At 42.7% G+C, this 13,083-nt stretch overlaps 1 long non-coding RNA gene across 1 annotated transcript in view; it reads left to right on the plus strand.

The window, feature by feature from the left end:
* The first annotated feature begins 336 nt into the window (after window positions 1-336).
* The window catches only part of LOC132015425 (uncharacterized), a 97,044-nt gene continuing 84,297 nt past the window's right edge, over window positions 337-13,083 (plus strand). The window contains exon 1 of the long non-coding RNA XR_009403673.1: window positions 337-427. This is a non-coding gene — a long non-coding RNA (uncharacterized LOC132015425). The remainder of the gene's footprint in view (window positions 428-13,083) is intronic.

Genomic DNA, 13,083 nt, shown 5'->3' on the forward strand with positions numbered 1-13,083 from the left:
CCTCACAGGCCCTATCTCCAAACGTAGTCACACTAGAGGTTAGGGCTTCAACATATGAATATTTTTAAGGGGGACATAATTCAGTTCATAGCAAAAGGTAATAAAGACTTTTCATAAAGAACCTAACCATTACAGAAATAAATCATGTAGAAAGTGAAAACCCCTTGTAGTTCTATCCTAACTATAAAACCACTGCTGATAGTTGGTGTATGTCCTTCCAAATATTATTTTTGTGTGTGTACCAACAGTTTTTGGAAACATGAATTTAAATGCTAAACATCAATGTGGTTTTTTTTTTTTTTAACAACTTATGCTTCCTACTGTGACTTCCAGGGAGAGGGATGTCTGCAGTCTGCTTTCCCCTCAAGAATCAAAGACTAGTGCCACAGCGGGGGTCACAGGAGACTCAGCCAGAAGAAAGCCCTGAGTGAGTATAAACTTGGCCACGTTTATGGGAAAGAGAGTCTGAGGCAGAGAGACTTCACACTGCAGCTGAGATTCTGCTCTCTTGAAATTTCTAGGCTTGCTCCTTTGTTTGCTTTCAGAAATCATTGTTGATCTGATACGGTTTCTGATGCTGGCCTGTCTCCTGCTCAGGAGCTGGCATACGATAGACTCACAACACCCACTTAAGGTACCTGGTTCTTCCTCAAAAGCACTTATAAGCCAAGACCCACTGATAAGGGAGAGTTCCCATAAGGATGCTGCCTCATCTCGCAGATGGACCTGCCCGTGACCTGGATGTGATCTTCCTGCCTGCTCTGCCTTGTTCGAATACTTTTGTTCTGTGGTTTGCCTGTCCATGTTGATGGCCTATTCAGGTACATAGGTGGTTCTTGTTATTTATGGCTTAAAAAGTTGCTGTAAATTAGCAAATATGGAACTATTGTTCCTAAGAGAAATATAAGGTTAGGTTCCTGTGAGCCTCTGGTCGCGAGAATATTGTCAACAAGTTAATACAGAACTTTATTTAATGCATGTGTTTCTGTTTAAAGACACCTGTGTAATATCCTGTTGACTAAGTAACACTCTACTCACTTTACCTCATGCCTGAAGGGAGCTTTTACCTGCCACGTGTATTTTCTCTCTAAGGCACCTCACCACCTTCTTGCCCTTAGGAATGCTTGAGGGTGCTTCAGCACTAGGAAGTTTTCAATAATGAAATCACCAACAAAAAGCAAAAAATGTAAAAAAAAAAAAAATGGCATTAAATAGGCTACAGGGAGAAGAGCAACAAGGGGGTAGAAGGGAGGCTGGTATGGCCTCAGCTAGGATCGTGCATATCAGGTGACTCAAATGTTTTGCTGCTTTGTCCATGCCTGGAATAATTGTAAGAGTGCTGCAATGATTTGGGGGTTACAAATAAATTTTAGCAAGTAGGTGAATTCACAAATAAGAATCTGCAAGTGAGTCTTGCAGTGTATCTCCAGCCTGGCGATGGGGAGACCTTTGAAAAGTAGCATGTGGGCACAAAGAGCCCTGGCCTCCGAGGCGGGGGTGACCTGGGAATCAGGCTGGCTCTGCCCCAGTTAGCTGTGTGATGATGGGCAAAGCCCACATCTGCTATGAATCTTTGTCTCCTCCTTTGTAAGAAAGGGGTTTGACTTCAGTTACGTCTCAGGTCCTTTTTGCCTCTAAAGTTTGGAACTTCTGAGTTCTACTCTCAGGTAGAAGACAAATGGGTATCATGTGAATCACCGTGTTCACCTGCTGCTTTGAGTTAAAGAAATAATCACCTTTCTATCCATGCCAATCTTGTGGCATTATGTTTTCTCACATCAAGATCTTGGGCTTCAAAATAAAGTGCAGAAAAAGCTTTTCATACCTTGACTTGTAAAGAAATATCACAGATTGAAATTGCATCAAGAGCAAGGTGACAAACAAGACTTTATCACAGAGAAAGAACATGCAGTTCTAGAGCCCAGGATGCCTTTTCCAAGAGAAGGAGCAATTGAAGGCATTTTTAGTATGACTTCAGGTTAATGTATCAGTAGAGATGTGTAGTCTGGTTAACTCTTTGAAGTGGAATCTGTGTAATTTTGCTCAGCAGGTGAAATGTAAGAGTAACCTGACAATGTTTTCAGAAGGAAGATATCTGAGAGTAGAAGTACAATTCCATGTTTATTGTGAAGTGAAATGACTTGTTAGAAGAATTAATGAACACCCAGCATGTGGGTATTCAGCCAGTAATTTTTAATTAGAGTGGGACATGTTGTCACAACACAGGTTTATTAGATCATCATTTGATTAAATAAAATATTATGCAGTAGAAATTTCTACTCTTCCTTCTCATAGCTATGAGGAAAGTGCCAAGGATGGGTTAGAGGGAAGGTGATCCTTCCAGGTAGGTAAGTGAGAAAGCCACCAAGGAATATCCTGAAACTCATGCTTTCTACCATGTTTTTAATTAGCTTGGCCCAGTTCCCACTGAAAGGTGAAGACAATCCATAATGTGTTGGAGTGCTTTATTTTTCTTCTCAAATCAGAACCCCATTTGTCACTGCCAGATAAGAAGTGAAAAGGTCATCTTCTCACTTTGAAATTTCTGAATCATTTAATAGCTAATTTGTTCTGCTAATTACTACCTTTCACTTCTGTAATTATTTTGAATTATTGTCCTCCTGCTATTATTAATGGGTAGAGTGGAGGACAATAAAACATGGTTCCAAGTCCCAGTTGGTTAGCTTGGCAACTGAGTTACTTCAAAGTGATTGGCAGAGAAGAATTTGCCATCCAGCTCAGCTTTGCTGGGTTGGTGACAAAAAATCAACAGCTAAAATGTTATTTGCATTTCCCCAATCTGGAACTACTTTTCATTAATATTTCTTGTGGAGAGTCTTTTTTTGGCTGAGCACCAGCAATAATGAAGTTAAGTACACTTCCCCTGCTATGCTAATTGCTTTTGTGGTCCCCAGATAAATCTGGAACACCTGTTGGCTTAATCAACTATCCACAGACCTTCCAGAATCAGCCCACCAGCCACGTGGCCAGAGTGCTTAGGAGAAATCTTGGTTAAAAGCTGAGAACTAATTAGATGACATCCTGGGAAGAATTTCAATGTTACGTTTCTGGGATGAAGTATCTGTGAACATAGCCATATTGGTCTGACTTTTAAGGCATTTTAGTGAAATTTTCTGGATTGACCTTAAACAGACAATCATGTTGGTAGGATGTAACAGGTACCAGAAAGGTTTTCCTGTCCCATATTTCTCCCAAGCAACAGTTAGAGAGTGTAGATTCATTCTCCAAAAGCCAAGGGCTCTTTTGGTATTTGAAATGCCCTATTGTTGAAAAGATATCACCAGGAAGCCCAGCATCTTAAACATTTATCAACTCCCACCTCATTGGGGCTTCAAGATTGGATCAAGTTGGCGTGGTCCCTGAAGGGGAAACAGTTGAGAATAAACTTCTCTGGCTCTGTAATTTTGCCCAGGGTATAAACCCTTCTCATAACATTTGATGGGGTTACTGTAATTTTTTTAATTAATGCACTTTCCACATTATATAAATTCATTGATTTTGTTCAAAAAGACTGAGGAGGCTACTGCGAGGTATAAGTGGAAGAAATTATGTAGCTCTGCCAGGTGGAGGTTTGGAAGTGTAGAATTTGAGAAGGACAGTTTGGAGTGCCTTTGAATTGTTGGCTGAAGGGTTAACATGGTATCGGGTTCGTTTGCTATGGGATAGAATTGACAGCAGCAGAGAGCATAATATCTTCATTTCCCAGCATTAATGATTACCATCTGTCAGCTGCAGAGAGACCTCATAGCATTGTGGAATAAGTATAGGGTTTGAGATAATAAATATAATAGCTACCACTAACTATGCTATTGCTTCTGAGCTATTGCTGTGCTCAGTTCTTTGCATGCATTATCTCATTCCCCCCTCTGTGAAGGTATCATCCTGGTTCCATCCTATAGATGAGGTACTTAACTAAATTCTACATGGTCACGTGGCTAGGAAATGGCAGAGTTCCTAGACTCAAATTTCAGACTCCAGTTTGTGTCTAGAACCCACATTCCTGAACATGGTGCTGCTATTTTGAGGGACCCAGAAAGTTTTTTCTCTGGGTAACAGGAAAAGGAATAGTTATATTGCAAGTAATCATAAGAAGGCTTTTGTGGTTTAGAAAAACCAACAAATGTTAAGGAATAAAGGGCCCGAATTTGTTGCTGCTGTGACTACAGGTCTTCCAAGTATCTGACCTCAGTCTTCCTGGTGCTTCTACCCGCCCCCCTCCCCCCATCAATGAGCATTCTCCATCCCATTCTCCATCTGGGTAACCCGTGGTGTTCAATCCCACCTGCTCAGAGAGATCCCCACCAGAAAGTCCTAGTTATTGAAGTAAGAGAAAGATACACTGATAGGAGGCCCTTCTACCTAGTCTTCCAGTGGATCCCACAACGTGATCCAGTCCAGGTGTGTTCGTGGTGTGCTAGGAAGAGTCTAGCTCTATGGGTGAAGGCCTTCAAAAGCAAAACTGCTATATCCTGCTTCTTTTAAAACATTAATTAATTTTTTGGAGAAGTTTTAGATTTATAGAAAAATGGAGCCGAAAGGACAGAGTTTCCATCTTGCCTTCCTCAACTCTGCCCCAGTCTTCCTCACGAGTAACAACTTGTGTTAGTCTGGTACGTAGATCAATATATTACCAATATCGCTATATTATTAACTTAAGTATATAGTTGATGTTAGGGCTCACTCTGTCTTGTAGTTCTAGGGGTTTTGACAAATGTCAAATGATATCTATCAAAATGGATATTCCAGGATCATACAGAACAGTCTCGCTGCCTTAAAAATGCCTCGTGCTCCCCTGTTCATTGCTCCTTCCTCCTCTCAAACCCCTGGCCACCACTGATCTTCTTACTGTCTGTAGCTTTGTGTTTTCCAGGATGTCACATAGTTGGAATCATGTGGTATGCAGCCTTTTCAACCTGGTTTCTTTGACTTAACAATATACCTTTTAAGGTTCCTTCATGTGTTTTTGTGGCTTGACATCTTCTTTCTTTTTTTTTATCACCAAATAATATTCTATTGTATGGGTTTATCACAGTTTGTCCATTTACCTATTGAAGGACATCTTTGTTGACTGGCAGTTATGAATCAGGCTGCTATAAACATTTGAGTGCGGGTTTTTGTGTGCACCTAAGTTTCAGCTCGTTTGGGTAAATACCAACGAGCAAGACAGCTGGATTATATGGTGAGAGTACGTATAGCTTTGTAAAAACTGCCAACCTGTTTTCCAAACTGTCTGTATCATTTTGCATTCCCAGCCACAATGAACGAGAGCTCCTGTTACTCCGCATTCTTGCCGGCATCTGGTGTGGCCAGTGTGTTGGATTTCGGTCATTCTAATTAGCATGTCGCTGTATCTTATTATGGTTTTAATTTGCAACTCCCTGATGACACAGGATGTGGAGCATTTTTTCATCTTTATTTGCCATCTGTATATCTTTTTTGGAGAGATGTCCAGATCTTTTGCTCATTTTTTAACTGTTTATTTTCTTTTTCTTATTTTTGAATTTTAAGGGTTCTCTGTATATTTTGGATGCCAGTCCTTTATCAGGTGTTGCTTTGGCATGGCTCTTTCCCCAGTCTCTGGTTTGTCTTTTCATTCTTTCAAAGGTCCCACTTTTTAAAAAAATTTTTTTTTAAAAGATTTTATTTATTTATTTGAGAAAGAGAGCAAGTGCAAGTGGCTGGGGTAGGGCTGGGGGGAAGGACAGAAGGAGAGGGAGAAGTAGGCTCCCTGCTCCCTGCTCAGCTGGGACTGGGTCCCAGGACCCTGGGATCATGACCTGAGCCAAAGGAAGATGCTTGACCTTGACCGACTGAGCCACCCAGGTGCCCTGCAATAGTCCTACTTTTTAAAGATACTTAGATTTGTCGGTCTGGGTGAAATATCTAGTAATTGCTTTCAAAAAAGCACTGACTTTATTTTTTTTTCTCTATAGCTGTGTGTCATTTTATTTTATTTTTTTATTTTTTTCTTCCAAATTTTTATTTAAATTCTAGTTAGTTAACATGCAGTGCAATATTGGTTTCAGGAGTAGAATTTAGTGATCCATCACTTACATAGAACACCCAGTGCTCATCCTAACAAGTGCCCCCCTTAAGACCCATCCCCCATCTAGCCCTCCCCCACCTGCCTCCTCTCCATCCACCTCAGCTTTTTCTCTATCATTAAGGGTCCCCTATGGTTGGCTTCCCTCTCTCAAGAAAGCACTGACTTTAACATTATCTTTCTCTACGCTCTCCTTGGCAGAGCTGTGTCTGTTTTGAGATTTCTAGTAGGTGTTGTATTTCATAAGCAATATTGTGATCAGTTTCTTGTATGCGGAAGGGGAGTTTAGGAGTCCCAATGAATGGATCCAACATTTGCTGAGTGAACTTCTGCAGCGTGTGCTGCTCCCAAGAGGGCGCTGGGCGACGGTGGTGAGCAAGGCAGGCCAAGTCCTTGTCTTCGGGAACTTAGAGTCACATGGGAGACGTGGTAAATCCATTGCAGCCTGGTGTGGAGAGCAGAATGAAAGCAGAAGGGGTTCTAGGGGTGCACAGAGCATGGACCCTTGACCAAACCCAGAGGTTCAGAAAAAAGACTTTGCACAAGAGGTGAAGCGTTGACTGAGATCCATGGGACAAGCCAGAGTTTAGTCAGGGCAAGGAGCGGGGGAAGGGTGTTCATGAGGAAACTGCCAAGCCAACGGAATAGCAGCTGCTTCTAGAATGTTTTCGATGTTTCAGGCTAGAGAGGTCACTAGGTTTTTGGAAACTAGAGAAGGTGATGGGATTGGCCTTAAATTTCCCTTTAGTTTCTTTAAAAATTCTAATTTAGGGTGCTTTAGGGATCATCCTAAATCAGTGGTTCTCTTGACCAGCCTACATTTCCCTGGCAAACTCTTAAAAATTACCCATGCCGGGCCCCATGCAGGCCTGCGTGAATCAGTGTCGGGGGGTAAAGCCTGGGCCCTGGCATTTGTTCAAAGCTCCCAGGAGAGTCTGATGCATAGTCAGGGTTGGAAATCATTGTCCTGAAGGGAGGGGACACATTGCTTCTATTTTTGCGATAACCTTGTGCTTTTAAATTCAGGCAGGCTCTGTATCTGTATGTATATACACAGATGCACGTAGACATGTGTTTCTGGATATGCAAACCAATTGTGCTCAACAGGGTGATTTTGCAGGCTACATGGGAATCTATAGCCCTGATGAGAGTGCGCCACTCTTCCTTGTTTTCTCTGCTAGAGCTTGTTGCCGAATCTGCACTTGGAATTCGGTTCTCTGCGGGCTCATGGCTGCACACACCTGTGCTTTAAGGCTTGCCTACTCTGGTCCGGGTCTTCTGTTCTCGTTTACATTTGCTCTGGTTCTAGCCTGTGTTTCTGTTTTACTTTATCTTAAAAAAGTTTACCCAAAACTAGATTTGGTATTATATTGTGTTGTAAGTCTGTTTCAAATCATTTATGGCATGAGATTGGAGATGAGTAAGTAAATCAAGTTTGACAGTATCATGCCAGCCTCCTGGTAATGACTTAATGAATGTTTATGATTGAATCGATGTGAAAAATTCTTGCAGTTTCCAAAGTTAAGGTATGAGACAGCTGGAAGCCCGGCCACCTGTCATCACGCCTTCTTTGCACGTGGGTTAAAGAAGACTTGGCCCCGCCTTTGACCTAGAATGACCAAAACCCACAGGTGCTGGAGAAGAGGACTAATGAGAAATCTCTTCTAGTTGAATCTCCATGCCCACCATCCGGGGAGAGAGACAGTGAAATAAATGCCTATGATTGGGGGCAAAAGCTCAGGCTGGTCTTTGCAAGCATTAATGGGAACCCTTTCTGCCGATGCCAGTTTCCGAAGGCTGCCTCCACCAGCCCGGAGCTCTGGGACTCCTGCAGAGGCTGACACTTGCAAACCGATTAGGGACTTGGAATTTTGGCTTGTTCAAAGACCAGGGTGTACTGTTGAGCCTGGAGTCTGGGCCTAGGCAGGGTCCCAAGGAACATCACGTGGGTTGTGGACCAGGGAACCAGAGTCTGTGCCCAGGACAGGTGGGCATATGGGGTTCACATGGGGTTACTTTTGAACATAAAAGAGGGGGTATGATTATCAGCGATGCCTACAAAACAGGCTTAATCATGCATGCCTCTGGAAGATACTTTTGGCTTCATGAGCTATTGTCAGGATAAACCTACCACTTTTTGACAGGACCTCACCTACACTGCACAGGTGTTTAGGGATGATGCCTCGATGCTTGGCGCTGGAGGTATATCTGGCTGTGTCTAGGTGAGCAAGACGTGCTCCTGCTCGCGAGGAGACAAGTGTGTGTATGTCCAGGGACATGCAGGGGGACACGTCTTGGGATAGTATAATGACAGAGTGAAGCTGTGCACAGAGGGGTAATAATCAACTTTTTTTTTTCAGATATATATTTTTTTTAAATTTATTTGACAGACAGAGATCACAAGCAGGCAGAGAGGCAGCAGAGAGAGAGGAGGAAGCAGGCTCCCTGCTGAGCAGAGAGCCCGATGCGGGGCTCGATCCCAGGACCCTGAGATCATGACCTGAGCCGAAGGCAGCGGCTTAACCCACTGAGCCACCCAGGCGCCCCTCAACATTTTTTTTTAGTGCAATGGAATAAAATACATGTTCCAAAATTTTAATATTTTAAAATTACACAAGTCACAAACAAATACAAGTTTACTGCAAAAATTTATGCAATAGTATTGAGAGTGCAAACTGAAAATCTTGACTTCACCATCGCTGTCTGTCTCTAATCTCAGAGCCCTCCTGAGGGGATTGGTATGAGGACTGCTGATCCTTTTCTCTGGGTTTAAAGGTGGGACACAGTGCCAGTGGTCAAGTGCGTAGACTCCAGAGTCAGGCCAACCAAGTTCAAATTCTGCCTCTGCCATTTGCCAGGGATGGGACCTCAACTTACCATGTCTCAGGTTTCTCATCTGTAAAGTGGAAAAATCATGTATTTCCTTTAAGATTGTTGCAGCTGTGAAATGAGAGAGAACAGATAAAATACTTACAAAGAGCTGAATACAGTGGGGGCTATGGTTATTGTTACAGACAATTTCCAGGCGAGTTTGTGGGACCCAGAGTTGGAGTGGGAGAGGAGAGGAGGGCAGGGCTTGAGACATGCCAAATCTGTGGAATTGAGTGATGTAGCTGCCATTCAGGTGTGTGCGTGTGGGGTAGTTTGGTTGCCATGCTGTCGTCTTTTTTGAGACAGGGAATACAGGAGCCGACTGGGAGTGAGCAGAAGGGAGAGAGATAGGGACAGAGAATTTGGTTTCAGACATTGTGAATTGGATATACCTGAGATCGCCAGGTGCAAAGTTCTAGAAGGGAGTTAAATATTCAGCTCTGAAGGCCAGCAGAGGGTTAGGTCTGGAAATGGGATTTCTAGCACTTTTCTAGGTAATTTAAATGTAAATAGAGAAAGGCATGGAAGAATGAGGTATTTCAGTTTGTGTCTGTTAAAGTCATGGATTCAATAGTATTATCATGAAAATTCATCTTTAGGAGAAAGGGAGATACACAGATGGCTTTACATGCAGGTGATCCAGGCCAACTCTCAAACGTACTCTAACAATATATGGGCAGCTAGTGACCGTGGCTCTTGACTCACCTTGATCAAAGGATGTGAATATTGATAAGTCATGTGGCTTACAGTTTTCAAGTAAGTCTCCATGTTTTTGTGCTATCTTATATTGATGTTGGCTAATAGATGGGAAGCCAGTAAACTGATCAGTCAGTAAGAATTAACATAGAATATGTGCTATTGGTTCTTATGTCCAAAATATTCATATTTGAGGTTTGAGTTTCCAGGTGCGGTTGGTTCACACATTATTGAACCTGAAGTGACTAAATTATGATATTTATTGCCTTACATATTGGTAATGAAGGTAATACCAGGCAACACCATGGTTTTAACATTACTGCTCAATAGAGGAGTGTGATTTGAGCAAGACTATATCTGTATCTATAGGTATATGTATCCCTATCCCTGTTATAATGGAAAATATAAGAATATATATAATATAGTATTATATATTATGATGTAATTATAAGGTTATAAGTCATGATAATTATATAAATATTATGTTTAATTATATATAATCACTACTCTATATATCATATATTATATAATATATAACCCCTTCAGGTTAGGGGTTGGAATAGTTCAGCTACTATGACACTATTCTTTTTGTTGTGTTAGCCACACCTCTGAAAGTAGCACCTTTGTAAATAAACCCTCCTCAAAGTATCCTATTTTAAGAATGCTATTTTGGGGGCACCTGGGTGGCTCAGTGGGTTAAGCCGCTGCCTTCGGCTCAGGTCATGATCTCAGAGTCCTGGGATGGAGCCCCGCATCGGGCTCTCTGCTCAGCAGGGAGCCTGCTTCCCCCTCTCTCTCTGCCTGCCTCTCTGCCTACTTGTGATCTCTATCTGTCAAATAAATAAATAAAGAAAGAATCTTTAAAAGAATGCTATTTTCTTGTGGGGCATTTTCCTAGTGGGGTGATTTTGGGGCCAATTTCCTTCCAACCTCTGCAGCGTTTTGCAAGAGAAGAGAGGATGTTATCTTCAGAGGAACCCAGGATCCCCATGTGTTGCTCCTCTTTTCCAGACCTTGTGACAAGTCAGATCCCAGGGTTGTTTTTCAAGGTTTTCATACTGGGGGTCTGTCTCTGGAGGGCAGGACTTGTGTGGGATACAAGGGGATACAGGCAGTGGGCAGAAGAGCCGAGCCTGGGAGAAGCTCTGATCACGAGCAGCAGGATCTGAATTAGGGTTTGGTCATGGCCGCCCCCCAGGGTTGGTCATGGTGCCCCCAGGGGACTGCCCCTGCAGTCCCTTGGGGAAAACCAATTCCCATAGCCTCTGCTCTGTGACAGGGATACTGTGACAGGGATACTGACTGCCTTTGTTTCTGTATTTGATGCCGGCTGGAAGGTCTTTTTTTGTTCTCTCATCTTCTCTTAAGAGGATTGTCTTTATTCTGGGTCACGGTGACACTTTCTTCTCCCCAAAATCAAGAGTAAGTCCACTTCCTGCTGCCAGAACTGGGAGGCGCCCCAAGGATTCTCTCCTGTGGTGGTTCTCAGTCTTGCCCGATTGGCAGAACTGCTTTTAGAAACTCCCATCCGGGTTGACCTGTGCAGAAGTTCCAAGGCAGAGGTGACCCAAAGAACGTGAAATACGGCCCCCCCCCCCCCCAGTTCCTACCACTCTGGAAATGTGCAGAAATCTTAGGCATAGCTTTGGATTTCCCATGATTTGCAAGTAGAAAAACCCCAGCTTGCGTCTGGATCCAATCTCCTCATTTTACAGATGGGGAGATGGACAGTCAAAGAACAAGATCACATGCATGGGCTCATGTTCAAGCCTGGACTGGGAGCTGGGACTTCCAACTCTGATCTGCCTTCCTAGAGGTGTTTCAGAATTAATGACCCTTGAGGCAAGAGCTGGTGAGAGGGGGATCAAGGCCCTTCAGAGCTCAGCTTAGTTCCCCTTGGTCCATCTGACAGAAACTGCTCTCAGTGCTGTGCACGGGAAGAGGGGGAGCTGACTCCTCCCATTTCTAGGGCAGGTGCCATGTGCAGATGGGGCCGCCTGTCTCTGTAGCCACACACACCACGAATGCAGCAAAAGTCCATCAAATGAAAGGCAAGAGTTCTAAAACCAACACTGTTGCATGCCTCTCAGCCTTTAAGATTGATGGCATTGCTCTTTGAGAATTCTCCTTTCTAGCAACTTCTCTGGCATGTTACCAAGCAAAGCAGTACCTTTGGGGAAGTAAAAAACCACCTTTGAATTAAACCCTTGGAATATATATATATTTTTAAAAAGAATAGCAGTTCACTGGCTAATGATATGCATTTGATGAGTGAATTTTACACTGTTAATGAGGTGAGTCAGAAGAGCTATTTTTTATAAAAGGGATTAGTTATGAATATGATATGCATATTTTTAGAGATAAAAAGGTTTTATTTCGATAAAAAATTGAAATGGGAAGAGACGAGGCAGAAACACTGATAACCCCCAGGACTCCTGATGGGGAATAAATGTTACTGCCAGTGACAGAAAATTTAATGAGTTTGAAATAAAAATAATTTCCTTGCTTCCTGGACAGAGACCAGAGAGCAGGAAAGCTCCATGGGCCACAGCGAGATTTGTCATTTAGTTGTAACTGATTTCCATAAATGGGATTTAGAGCTGGATTTTATATATTAAAAATTGAGTGCCATGGATAAAGAGCAGTTCTAATTTCAATTACCTGGGCCTTTGTGGTCCGTGTGGTGACTACTTAGTGGCTGGGAGCGGAGTGTTATTTGCACAGAGGCTTATGGGTTTGCTTAACTTGGCTGGGCTCCTTGGGCACCTTTTTCTTCTGGTTCAAAACCTTGTTTTGACAGCTCTCCTGCCGTCCCCAAAGTCTGGTGTTTTCGGTTACGGAGGCTGGTATTTTCTGTGAATTGGTTATGGCAAAGATACCTCTTGCCTACCTGAGAAGAGGAGGGAGACCACCTCCTCTTTCTGGATGTTTCCCATTAAATAGTATCTTTTTCCAGGAATGTGTGTGCTACTGGCCCCTGTTCCATTATTTGGGCAAGCTTTAAAAAAAAAAAAAACAACTCTCATGCAAATAGTTTTAGCATTTCTAATCATAAAAATAATAATGCTTTTTGCAAACATTATGTGTTCCAATCTATAAAATGTATATTTAAACAAATAGCCATAGGGGCACCTGGGTGGCTCAGTCGGTTAAGCATCTGCCTTGGGCTCAGGGCTCAGGTCATGGTCTCAGGATCCTGGAATCAAGCACCCTCCCCAATCCCCGCCTTGTCAGGCTCCCTGCTCAGTGGGGAGCCTGCTTCTCCCTCTCCCTCCGCCCTTCCCTCTGCTCATGCTCACTTGTTCATTCTCAAATAAATAAAATCTTTTTAAAAAAATAAAGAAACAGCCATAAACTCTCCACCCTGCTGTTCATATAATATTTTGATGAGAGTCATCCAGAAGTCTTTTTTTTATGCTTAAAGATATCTAAACCTACACATATGTATTTAA

The sequence above is a fragment of the Mustela nigripes genome, chromosome 4 (assembly GCF_022355385.1).
Source record: "Mustela nigripes isolate SB6536 chromosome 4, MUSNIG.SB6536, whole genome shotgun sequence".
Classification (NCBI taxonomy): domain Eukaryota; kingdom Metazoa; phylum Chordata; class Mammalia; order Carnivora; family Mustelidae; genus Mustela; species Mustela nigripes.